Raw genomic sequence first — 13,934 nt, 5'->3', positions numbered from 1 at the left:
TCTTTGTGCGATTGCGTTTATTGAATGAGCAACAGCTTTTAGTGATTATAAAGGGAGCAGTCTTTGCGCGCTGTCTGGACAATATAATTATTATTTATTTTTTGATTGTGTTTTGTGTGACTTATTTTTTTGACTTATTTTAAGTTTCATTTACGGCCATTTGCATTTGGCTTGCTTTACTCATTTGCAGCAATGCGTGTTGCAGTAGCACAATATCTATCTGACTACAACATGACACGCTCTCACAAATTTATTTTTTAATTATTTGCCAGGAGTAAAATTTACACATGCGGTTTAATCAACCAGATACATTTACATTTGTCCGGTTTCGTCTGAAATGCTTTCATGCACCTTCTGAATTGGTTTGTTTGAGTGATCGGAATTAAATATACATCTCGAAAGGTATTTTGGCCTACTCCTGGTCATTTCACAATCAGATAGATATACCGGGTCAGAGAAAACGAATGAAGGAACCAGTTGTAAAAAGGCCATAACTCTAGCAGCTGCTGAAGAAACGGACTCTTTAACCCTGTGCGAGCCATGTCTTGACAGTGGCGTAAGCTATGGTCTCATGTTGTTTCCACTAGCGCAGCACATCTCATTGTTCCTTTTAATTATTAAAATAAATATAAAACGAAGGAGACGCCTAAAAAAGGGGTGTAAAAAAGTCGGGGCCGTCGGGCTCGAGCATAAATGCAGGGCTCTAGTCAGGATACATTGTTGGCATAACTGTTAAAAATGCACTTTTAAAAAAATTGAGTGTTGCCAAAAACGGTCGTCATTTCTATGTTGAGGCGGCAAGGGTGTTGTCGGCAACTGCTGAATGTAACTCATAAAGTAACTTGTAATCTAACTTAGTTACTTTTAAAATCAAGTAATCTGTAAAGTAACTAAGTTACTTTTTAAAGGAGCAATCAGTAATCAGATTACTTTTTCAAAGTAACTGTGGCGACACTGGTCATATGCTAGTGTGTCAGATGGAGCATCACTGACTGGCTTAAACCATTATGGCATAATCTGCATTTATACAAGTAATGTGTTGACATAAAAAAAGGAAATTTACTTTTGATACTTAAGTTCTTTTAAAAACAAATACTTCTGTACTTTTACTTACTTAAAAATCAGTTTTTACAACTTTCACTTGTAACAAAATAATATTTGACCAGTAGTATTTTGAATTTTACTCAAGTAATGAAGATGTGTACTTTGTCTACCTCTGGAGTGAATGTGGAACTGTAGGCAAAAACATTCTATTTTTTGTAACTATTGCAACCTCTGTTTCCTGATAGAAGAAATGAAGAGTGGTGTCGATGACTGACCCTAGGGGATGCACATGGGACCCCCAAACACCATTCAAGTTTGAGCTGAGAAGCTTAGAGCTGTCCTAACCTTTTCAGTAGAAACTTCAGCATTGTGGCAGGACGGACACCATGTCTTGTTCCGTTCATCAGAGAACAAAGGTCACGATAATAACTGAGAAGTTCCCTATCTGTCAGTCACTGAACATGGTGTCAATGACTGACAGGGGTCCCACGGGGAAAATGCCACAACAGCTGAACCATATCATGAGGTTTTTGCAGGTGCATATGTCAATAAGCCCCCCATGGCAGGTAACAAGCGTACTCACAACATCGTAACCTACCCAACGTCCCACGTAAGTTGTGCAGTCCTTTGTACCACACAGGGACAGAGAGGACAGTACTTACAGGTATAGGTTGCTTCAGTCAGTTTTTTGACCTTTTAAAAAAATCCCAAAAAAGAAACATTACTGAGACCACATCCTGCCTGAAAGGAATGTAAATATGTGGAGAATACATTACTTGGACCAGAAATACCACACATGGAAATAAGCCCCTTTGATATGTTCTTCCTGAAAAGGGAGGAACTACTACATACAGACTGGCAACAGAAGTTTCGATGACTGACATTAGGTCACACTTGGGAGCACCAAACACTTCTGAAACTTTGAAAAAAGTAAAGAGTACTGGGCCTGGCAACGGATTCCTTCGTTGAAAAAAGGACATGTTATCCCCTCAGGGAGGGGAACGGCACTGTTTGCACGGGGAACACCCTGTTCAACCCTGAGATTATAAAATCTTGCAAAGGTATTGGGTGTTGCCCAGCCTGCTGCTCAACAGTGACCTGTTAAAGAGGTGCCATTTGCTAGAGCCCAGGAGGATGCAACACTTCTTGTGCAGTGTGCAGACACTCTTAAAGGGTTAGTTCACCCAAAATTGAAAATGATTTCATTAATTACTCACCCTCATGTCGTTGGATATACCTGTAAGACCTTCGTTCATCTTCGGAACACAAATGAAGATATTTTTGTTGAAAGCTGATGGCTGAGAAAGGCTTCAGAAAGGCCTCCATTGGCATTCAGTACATTTCCACTGACCCCCTCACAAGACCCATAAAAGGCACTAAAGATGGCGTTACAAAGTCCATCTCACTACAGTGGCTGTACAATAATTTTACAATGTGACTAAAATAGTTATTGTTCGCACAAAAATCAAAATAACGACTTAATCCACCAAATTATTGACGTGAACTTGACGCATGAGCAAGAATATGATGCAACTCCACCGTTCAAATCATAGTGAATACATGACCCGGAAGAGGAGGAGCGCCGCTATTGCCTGAGTTCACGTCATAGACCTACACGGAAGACAATAACTTGGTGGATAAAGTCATTATTTTGATTTTTTTTGTGCACAAAAACTATTCTCGTCGCTTCGTAAAATTATTGTACAGCCACTGTAGTGAGATGGACTTTGTAACGCCGTCTTTAGTGCCTTGTATGGGTCTTGTGAATGGGTCAGTGGAAATGTACTGAATGCCAATGGAGGCCTTTCTGAAGCCTTTCTCAGCCATCAGCTTTCAACAAAAATATCTTAATTTGTGTTCTGAAGATGAACGAAGGTGTTACAGGTCCAACGACATGAGGGTGAGTAATTAATTAAATAATTTTCTTTTTTGGGTGAACTAACCCTTTAAGGAACCTTCCCCTTCTGCTGGCACCTCTAAACCTCTGAACTAACCTTGGTGTAGTCAGGTTGAGGTGTCAATGACACATGCAAAGTTTGGTGCGAATATGTCAAAGCATTGCAGAGATACAGCCTTAAGAGAAATTGTTGCATCATGGCTCAATTCTGTTGCAGTGCTATATGAAAATGTTTTGTCTATCAACGTGAAATCCATAACTATCTGTCGGCATGGTCTGAAGACGATACGGTTCAATTTTGGTGAAAATCGGACAAGCGGTCTAGGACGAGTTTGAAAAAGTAGGTTTTTAACAAATAACAAGATGGAGGACAGATAGGTTTGCAAAATATGGCAAAATTGGTATCCATGTTCTCGGCATGAGCGATTGAATGTATTATGACCAGTCTCATTACAATGGGTTAATTTAATCAAAAGTTATTAGCATTTTTGTACATTTTATTACAACTTTTGACCACAAGGTGGCGTTGCCCCGAAACTTTTTGAGTACCTTCAGGGCAGGGAGCGGAAGACACATACCGAGTTTTGTAACGATATGCTAATGCATTCGTAAAGTATAGCATTAGCATTTTATACCATAATACTGCATTGAAGTCAATGGGAATTTCATGTTTTGTTCTATTATAGCGCCACCAAGAGGCACAATCCCACAATTTTTTTTATGTGGCCTCATAGTGAGCCCATACACATGTGTGTCAAGTTTGGTGAAAATATCTCACCAATAGTATTATAATAGTGATAATATTTTGTTTTGGAGTTATAGACATTTTGTCACAATTCACCAGTGTGAGTGCCCGTGATCACCACCAGAGGGCACTCCACCCCGGACTGTCACTCCATCACAAACTACATTACCCACAATCCTTTCCTCAGACTCATTAGCACTCAATGTTCACACCTGTGTCTCATCACCCCATTACCTCTGCCTATATATACCTTGTTCACTCAACAGGCGTTTCCCTGGTTTCATGTATCTTGGTCTTTGATTTCTTGCCTTCTCCGTGGATTACCCTTTTGCCTGTTCCTTCTGTTTTGTTTGCCTTTTCGGACTGATTTCCTGTTATGACCTTTTGCCTGTTCTATGGACTACGACTTTGGATTACCCTTCAATAAATACTGCGTTTGGATCTCCAACCTTCTGTCTCAGAGCAGGTTCGTTACACATTTATATGAAAAAACACGTAAAAAATTACTGACACCTGACTTTGATTGGATTTTTCTACCCCTTACTATCAATATTTTGGCATTTGGGCATTAGTGAATCGCTATCGACATATGTTTTCGAACTTCTGGGGCTGGTTTCGTCTTGATCGGACTAACGGTTTCGAAGATATCAGCAAATGTTTTTTAAGCGCTAAATAACAACGGTGCGCAAACCATATGCCGAAACCTGGCAAGTCTGGTATCGTTGGACTCGGCAAGGATTCAGGAAACAAAAAAAGTCACTCATATCAAAAATTTTCAACCACACCCAAAGTTATAAACGTTTGAAAAAATAAATTCTCCACTAGGTGGAGTTCAAAACTTCTCAGGCTACTTCAGGGCATCGTGGTGATGACCCATACCAAGTTTCGTAACGATCCGTTCATGCGTTCATATAATACAGCATTTTAGCACATTATTCAAAATGGCCGACATCCAAAAAGGCCGACATGGTAAAATTGGATATCATTTGACTCGCCATGATGCCTGGAATCTAAAGAGACCAATGATTTATGATTTTTGGATAAACGGTTCAGAAGTTATAAGCAAAAATAGGCATTTTTCGTATATCCAGACCAGTAGGTGGCGCTGCGCCGAAACGCTGCATGTTGTCTCAGGTCATGCTTGTGATGACATGTACCAAGTTTGGTTTGAATACGATAAAGCGTTCCGGAGATATTGCCTTAAGTGTGTTTTCACAAACGTTATGTAATAAGTTATCAGCATAAACATGAGTGTAACTTTGGACAGGTTGTGGCGCTAGAGAGATTGAGAATTTGCTATAGTGACAGCTCAGACTGGCCTCTATGAGTGTGCCAAATTTCACAACTTTTTACCATACGGTTCTATAGGCTGCCATAGACTCCCATGGCTGAAGAAGAAGAAGAAGAAGAAGAAGAAGAAGAAGAAGAAGAGGAAGAAGAATAGGAACACTAACGGTTTCAATAGGTGCCTTCGCACCTTCGGTGCTTGGCTCCTAAATAGCGACTTCATTCAATAATTCTTCATTCAACAGTCTCTATGCTGTTTATGTTGTAGTGCAGCTCCTGCGCATGCGTCGTGGTGCTCATGTGAACAGCATCGGCTGCCATAGATCTTGAGAGGACTGCACTATTTACAACAGAAACTGCAAAAAGTATTTTTGTCGCTTCATAAAATTAAGGTTGAACCACTGGAGCCACATGGACTATTATAGCAATGTTTTAAATACATTTCTCGACCTTCAAAGTGTTAATTACACTGCCCCCTATGGAGAGGGCAGAGCGCTCTCAGATTTCATCAAAAGTATCTTAATTTGTGTTCCGAAATGGAATGACATGAGTGTTGTGTTTGTGTAGGACTCAATAAACACACCGTGTAACTTCGTTCATATCACGTTTTACTCTGAATCCGAACAGCCCCCCTCCCGTTTTACAACCCTGCCGTAAACCACTGCTCTCAGCCTTAAAGGCACCGTAACCTGTCACATGCAGTGAATAACATAACAGTCCAACAGGACCCAATACTGAACGTTTTCAGACATAACATTTTCCCCCCCACCCCCTTGAAAGCTGAAACATAACATTTAGCCCACATTCACATGTCACTATCACCCTGTCACATAGTCCCCATGCCAGATGGGAGGGGCCCTGATTCTCTGAGGGCGTCGGGCAATGCTGGTGGATTTCCCCCCCCCCCGGTTAGCTCTTGGTTTGGGCTGCCAACCTAAGGCCGCTGCTGGGGACAGGGGTGATGCTGGTGCTGTGGGGGCTGCGACTCGGTGCAGGCGGTTTGAGTGCCAACGAGTCCCGTTCTCCAGTCTGTAAGTGGCTGGGCCCAACTGCTTAGACACTCGCAGGGGCTCTGACCAGTATGACTGCAGCTTATTTTGGCGGTGGAGGTGTTTGACCCTGACCCAAACACCTGGAGAGAATGAGGGGGTCTGCACCCTATGCCTGGCATCAAACCTCTCTTTCATCTGGGCCTGTGAACCTTTCACCTGAGCTCTGACTTTCTGGAGGCCTGGGCTCCCACGTACAGGTGCTGGCTCCGCTCTCAAACAGTCAAGTGGTTGTTTTAGTTCGCGCCCAATCATGAGCAATGCAGGTGATACTCCCGTGGTGGAATGCTTGGATGCCCGAATGGTCAGGAGAGTTTGGTTGAGTGCATCGCTGAAGATTTTCCCTTCCTCCAGACAGGCACGGATTCCATTTTTGAGAGTTTTATTCAGTCTTTCCACCCCCCCATTGCTCTCTGGGTGATACACTGCCGTCCTAATGTGCTTGATAGACCGAACCATGAGAAACTCTGTGAACTCAGCAGATGCAAATTGGGGCCCATTATCTGTTGTGATGACACTGGGAAGGCCCCAGCGGCCAAACAGGTTGTCCAGGCGTTCGATGATGGAGTGTGCAGAGATGGAGCTCAGCTGAAAAACCTCTGGCCACTTTGAATGAAGATCGTGCACAACCAGCAGGTAGCGAGCGTGAGCAGGTGCCCCGTGAAGTTCGCCACAGAGGTCGACCTGAATATGTTCCCAGGGTGAAGAAGGCCAAGGGGTCGGGGCGAGAGGGGCTGTGGCAGGTTGACTGGTTTTCCCACTCAGGAGGCAGCAAGCGCAGTTACGTACCAGCTCCTCAACATCAGAGTCTATGTGGGGCCACCACACTGTGTCCCGGCAGCGCTGCTTCACCTTTACCACCCCCAGGTGGCCCTCATGCGCCATGTGTAGTACTCTGGACCTGAGAATCTCCGGAACGACCGCACGGTGGCCCCGGGCCAGGCACACCGCCCCCCAGCAGGAGAGCTCATTGCGGAAACGGTAATAGGGAAGCAGCTCGTCATCCACTTTGGCAGGCCAGCCATCCTGGACATAGGTACGGAGAATCGTGAGTGCCTCATCTGCAGCTGAGGCCTGCTGCAGCTCCGCCAGAGTGACTACTGAGCTGAGGGGCCCATGCAGGATGTGGACCCAGTCTTCGTCGCTCTCTATATCTGGTGTCACCCCGCCCGTCTCTTTTGTCACGGACACAGCTCTAGACAGGAGGTCGGCCACCGTGTTGGCCCGCCCAGGCAAAAACTCCAGGCTGAAATTGTACTGGTTTAGCCTGTCAGCCCACCTCAGCAGTCTCATGGGCCTGTGTCCTGAGCCTTGAGTCGCCAGCAGTGCCGTCAGCGCTTGGTGGTCAGTGCGGATGGTGAAAGGCCTCCCGTATAGGTAAACATGCCAGCGTTCGCACGCCCACAGGCAGGCCAGGGCCTCCCTCTCCCCCACCGAATACTTCTGCTCTGCCAGAGTAAGTGCTCGTGAGGCGAAAGCCACCGGGCGTTCCACCCCTTCCTGAGTCTGGGAGAGCACAGCGCCTAATGCCACCCCGGAGGCGTCGCAGGTGACCATGGTGGGCGCAGTCAAGCTGAAATGGGTCAGTGTGGGTGGGGACGTGAGCTGCCGTTTGATGATCTGCACAGCTTCGTGGCAGGCCGGGGTCCATTCCCACGTAACATCCTTCCTGAGCAGCTGGCGCAAAGGGGCCGTTGAGTCAGAGTAATGTGGCATGAACCTGAGGTAGTAGGCGGCCATCCCCAGGAAGGAAGACAGTTGGGATGGTGACTGCGGGTCTGGCAGGGATAGAATTGCCTCAGTGTGGGACATAATCGGGGCGATGGCCTCCTTTGAGAGTCTGAAGCCCAGGAACTCGACCTCCTCAACCCCAAACATGCATTTCTCCGAGTTTAATGTGACCCCATGCTGTTCGAAACGCTGAAAAACCTGCTCCAGGCGATCGTCATGCAGTGCAATGGAGGGCGCATGCACCACCACATCATCCAGATAGATGGAGACACCCTGGATACCAGCCAATATAAGTGACATTATTTTCTGAAAACAGCTTGGGGCTGATGAAAGTCCAAATGCCATACGTTTAAATCTGAAGACCCCCACGTGCGTGACAAACGCTGTAAGGTCCATGCTGGCCGGTGCCAAAGGGATCTGCAGGTAGCCGTTACGCAGGTCCATCTTACTGAAGACAGAGGAACCATGGAAATGGCTAGTGAGCTCCTCAGCCGTAGGTAGGGGGTATTTATCAGGGATGATGGCTTTGTTTACATCTGTGAGATCGACACAGAGTCGCAGTGTGCCTCCCTTTTTCTTCGCTATTACCAGGTTAGACACCCACGGCGAGGCATCGACTGGCTCTATGACATCTGCCTCTACCAGGCGAAGAAGCTCGGCCTCCACCGCGTCACGAAGAGCCAGGGGAATGCGCCGAAGGGGCTGGATAATAGGGCGGACCGACAGATTAACCGTAGGCTGGTGTACAAATCCAGTCATGCAGCCCAGCCCGTTGAACAGTTTTGGGTAGCGGTCAGGCCAGGAGGTGGCGACCTGCAGGACATGCAGGCCCCTAGCATCACTCACAGTAAAACCCAGGGCAAGGAACAAGTCTAAGCCCATAATGTTAGCTCCCTTCCGGGTGATACAGAACTTAGTGGCAGGCGCACATTGTTGATCATATCTGACGGAGAGGCTGACCACACCCAGTGTGGAGATGGGAGAATGGCCGTAGCCTAACAGGGGTCTAGCCACTGCTTCCAGAGGAATGTGACTGAAGAAGCGGTCATAAGTGCATTTGTTCAAAATTGACACTTTAGCCCCTGTGTCCACAAGGAGGGGAATGAGGGCAGTGCCCACACGGCATGTGCAGAGCTTGAACGAAGGCTGTGAGGTCTGTACCGTGTTTATGGGGACAGCAGCATTGTCATGGCAAGCAGCAGAGGAGCGACAACAGCGTGCAAAATGGTTCAACTTGTTGCAGTTATGACAACGTTTTCCCTGGGCAGGGCATGATTGGTCTCTGGTTGCATGTTTAGGAGAGCCACAGTTGCTACAGCTCTTGCGCCCACTCTCCCTGGGCCCCCTGTCCACTCTCTGTACATCCAAACTGTCACTCACCCTGTCAGCTGCTTCTGCAGTCGCTGTGTGCTGAACTAACAGTGGTGATGACGTCACAGGCTCGTGCACAGCGCGAACGAACTTGCATGCCTCCGCTAGGGCCGTTTCCAGTTGCTTTCCAATTACTAAAGCATCCGCTAGTGTCGTGGAGTCTGGCTCTAGTAAAAGTCTCTCTCTCAGTTGGTTACATGACGTTTTTTCTATTAACTGGTCAACTATAAGTCCATCCTCCAATACCCCAAAATCACAAAGTCTGGCCAGCTCACGTAATGCTGATACATAGTGGGCAATGGTCTCACCCGGCTTTTGGGTCCTCTGACGAAACTCAAAACGATGCATCCGCCGGCTTCTTCCGGAGCTGAAGTGAGTCCTCAAGGCGGCCGTGGCTGTGACATACTTATCATCCGATAAGGTGAGCGTGGCGAAGATTCGCTGTCCCTCCTGCCCGAGACAATGGCGCAGGAGCGCGCACTTTCTCGCCTCCGCTAGGTCTGAGTGACCCAAAGCTAGCAAATAATCTTCAAACGATGTCAGCCAGCGATCCCAGGGAACAGCGGGATCACCGGGAACAGGTAGAAAAGGCGGCGGTGGTGGTAAGACGAGTTCAGACATCCTCGTTCGCCAAATGTTGTGTTTGTGTAGGACTCAATAAACACACCGTGTAACTTCGTTCATATCACGTTTTACTCTGAATCCGAACAGCCCCCCTCCCGTTTTACAACCCTGCCGTAAACCACTGCTCTCAGCCTTAAAGGCACCGTAACCTGTCACATGCAGTGAATAACATAACAGTCCAACAGGACCCAATACTGAACGTTTTCAGACATAACAATGAGGGTGAGTAATTAATGACAGATTTTTCATTTCTGGGTGAACTATCCCTTTTAGATGTCTTGATGAAAGCACAGGCCAACTTTAATTGTTAAGTTGATACAACCAATTTTGTTTTTCCATAAGTTGCATAAAGACAAAAAAATATGGTTGCTTCAAGTGAATAAAAGGTTTTTTTTTTGTTTTTTTTGTTTTTTTTTTTACGGTGTAGCTTCTGCATAAGATAAGATACATATGTTATTAAACATAGTTAGCAAAAATTATTTTTTCATGAATAAGTTTTTGCTCTGTTTTTCTGAATTAATGACTTAATTATCTCAGAATTATGAGATAATGTTTTCTTGGAAAAAAAATATTTTGTTCTGTTTTTCTGAATTAATGAGATCCCTCAAAATCCTAACAGGAGCTCTATTTTAGCTGGATTGCATGGAAGTAAACATGTCCCGCCTTTCAAATTTAATACGGTTTTATTTTACTTTGGTTTTGAGACAATGGGAAATACTGCTGTCTTTAAGTAATATAAATGGTTTTTTTTTAGTGCCTCAACTTTGCGCAGCCACCTCAAGACAGCAGAAAAGAACATTCTGATCTGCTTGACATTGCTATTGCACTCCATGGGGATCCAGTATTTTCACAATTACCTGATTGTCTCTTGTGTCACCACGTAGCCAGCCGGAATGCATTTCAGATGCATCATCTTAACATGATCACATGGTAATGCGTATCAATAGAACGATTGTGAAATCTTGTGGAATGTATACGTTGTGGGATGTATACATGGAACGTATATAGTGTGGAATGTATACTGAGATAATGCATATACTACACAGTTTTTTGCGTGCATATGATATGCACTTTATGGCGTGCATATGACACGCTCTTGGGTAGGTTGGGGGTGGTGGGGTGAGGGGATTGTATGTATAATACGCCACAAAGTGCGTATCATAAGCACGCAAAAAAACGTGTACCATGTGCACGACAACACTCCTTTTCTTTTTATAAAACAGCAGCATTTCCCAGTGTCGAACCCAAAGTAAAATAAAACCGGATTAAACTTGAAAGGCGGGGCATGTTTACTTCCATGCAATAGCAGGATTTTGAGGGCTCTCATTAATTCAAGATTTCATAATTTCAAGAAAAAAAAAATCTCATAATTCTGAGATAATTAAGTCATTAATTCAGAAAAACAGAGTAGATTTTTTTCTCTCAAGTGAATGGAATAAGCTTCCGTACTATTGACCACTATTTAGACAAAAAACTAAAAAAATCCTTTATCAAAATATTTTCTTATATATTCCAGAAAAGAAAGTCAGTCAACACTAGGGTGAGTAAATAATTTAACCAGATTTTTTTTCTTCCAGACTAACCAGACTAACACTGGAGATCATGTCGCATGCTTTATAAGGAACTTGTAACATTACACCGCATGCTCAAAATGCTCAAAATGCCAACTATAAAAACTTGTTTGTTGACTAGTTTTAAAGAAGTTTAAGGCACTTTTCAGATGGTCAGATTAGGAGCCCAGCAAATTCAGCAAAAAATCAGCTTGGCCTGGCTGGGAAACCAACCTAAACCCTCTAAGATCAGTTCAAACCAAGGTTATTATAGTTTTACATTTTTTAAATTAGTTTTTATTTTATTAACGGTTTCAATTTTGCTACAAATTTAATTAAAAAAACATTCAAAAAATGTGATTAAATAATGGTGTGTGTGTGTGGGGGGGGGCATGTTTTTGTGAAATATGACACAAATGTGTATAATGACATGGGTATGACATAGGTATTACAAGAAGAGAGTGAAATATTACATTAATATTACATTAATACATTAATATAAAATACATTACCCATGTCCCCACTTTTCAAAATGCTTATAAATCATACAGGATGAGTTTTTTTTTTTTTTTTTTTTGAGAAAGTAAAAATGCAGAATGTTTCCTGTGATGGGTAGGTTTAGGGTCAGGGGCAGTGTAAGGAGATAGAAAATATGGTTTGTACGGTATAAAAACCATTACGTCTATGGAATGTCCCCACATTTCGCAAAACAAACGTGTGTGTGTGTGTGTGGTATTCCCTACTTTGTGGGGAAATGTCTCCACATGGATAATAATTTTATTAGTAGTAAATGATTTGTAAAAACAATGATAACGAAGCCAATGAGGGGAACAAGAAACACTTTAAAATACAGCCCGTAGATTCGTACTTACCCTGTAACTACACGAAACAAGAGGGGAACAAACATCACTTTAATTTACAGCCTGTATTCATACTTACCCTGTAACTACACGAAACAAGAGGGGAACAAGAGCCACTTTAATTTACAGCCCGCACATCCATACTTACCCTGTAACTACACGAAAACGTACCCTTCTTACCCTTTTATTAAAAAATACTTACAGTATAAATAATTTGTTTTGAATAATATGTGAATAATATGTGAATAGGTAATATAGAGTATCATCAGCATAATCTTTAAAACTAATGTCATGCTTCCTAGGGATATATCAGAAGGGCAGCATGTACATGGTGAAAAGCAAGTTTACAAAATGCTAATGCAATTATTCCACTAATGGCAACATCAGTTTCGAGTCTATTCAAAAGAATGTTGTGGTTGATGGTATCAAATGCTAGCCTAGAAATCTAGACGCACCCTAGCGGCAGCAAATTTAATCTGCCTGCAAGTGTCGTCTAGCAACTCTCAATACCCTTCTGAGCTGTATTCGCCTAACTCTTGCCGGGCCAATCACATCATGTATAGAGTCGGTGGGCGGGGCCATAATGACGACGGCCGAGTTGCGTTTGCGTGCTTCTAGTAAACACAGAAACTGGCAAACGGTCTTTCGAATCAGCTTTGACTGCGACTCTGGAAGACTTGGAGTTAAGCTTTTCTCTCAGAAAAGAACAAAGAACGGCACTGAAGTGATTCTTAAAAAGGGAAGATGTGTTCGGAGTTTTGCTGACCGGATACGGCGAATGTTTAATCTATCAACAAGCTCTGTTTCACCTTCGTTGCTCTGGTTGGTGGTAGCGCTATCCTATCGCATACAGAGGGAGTTTGAAAGACAACCGTTTATCCCGCCCCTCGGATTGAGCCCCGTCAATGGTGAGTTTCCAGACCAAACATCTTGATGTGGGTCTGGCTTGTCAGGCTAATCAAATGCAACACTAAGATCCAATAACTCTAATAGAGAGATTCAACCACAATCAGATGATAAGAGCAAATCATTTGCAACTCCAATGAGAATCCGGACTGGAATTCCTCAGTCAATTTCTAAAAAGGAACATAATTGTGAAGACACTGCCTTTTCTAGTATATTTGACAGAAAGTGCAGATTTAAGATCGGCCTGTAATTTTTTTTATTTTTTTTTAATAAGAGGTTTATTAATAGCCAGCTTAAAAGTGTTCAATACATATCTTAAGGATAAAGAGGATCTATGACCTCTGGCAGCATCTCTTTCAATAGCTTAGTCTGTATAGGTTCTAACACGTATGTTGTTGGTTTGACGATTTAACTGGTTTAGGGTTTAGACAATCTTTATCTCCTGTGGCAAAGAATGAATGGAATTTTTCCTGAGGGACACTACAATGCAATACTGTAGTAGACGGATGCATAGTTATAATTTTCTCCCTACTATTATCAATCTTGCAAGTAAAGAAGTTCAGAGTCATTACTGCTAGCCTGGATACCAGCCGAACTTAGTCCCGTCAGGGACCAATCCAGTCAGGACGGGCTTTATACGATGACGGACAGATGATAAACAGTAACATAATCATCTGCTTCACCAAGGAGCACTTATATGCATTCCCCTTTACTATTTCTCTCAAAAATGATGATCATGTTGGTAAGTACTGTGTATCCTTAAATTCTTTTTACAACACCGGCAAAGATTGTTTACACTTATCTTCTAGCATGTGTGCAGTTGAGAACTATGCATCACTCGTCACTTCGTTCCTCTGATTGGTTGTAGGT

This window comes from Pseudorasbora parva, chromosome 3 (genome assembly GCF_024679245.1).
Source record: "Pseudorasbora parva isolate DD20220531a chromosome 3, ASM2467924v1, whole genome shotgun sequence".
Classification (NCBI taxonomy): domain Eukaryota; kingdom Metazoa; phylum Chordata; class Actinopteri; order Cypriniformes; family Gobionidae; genus Pseudorasbora; species Pseudorasbora parva.
Note: the sequence above shows the minus strand (reverse complement) of the source record.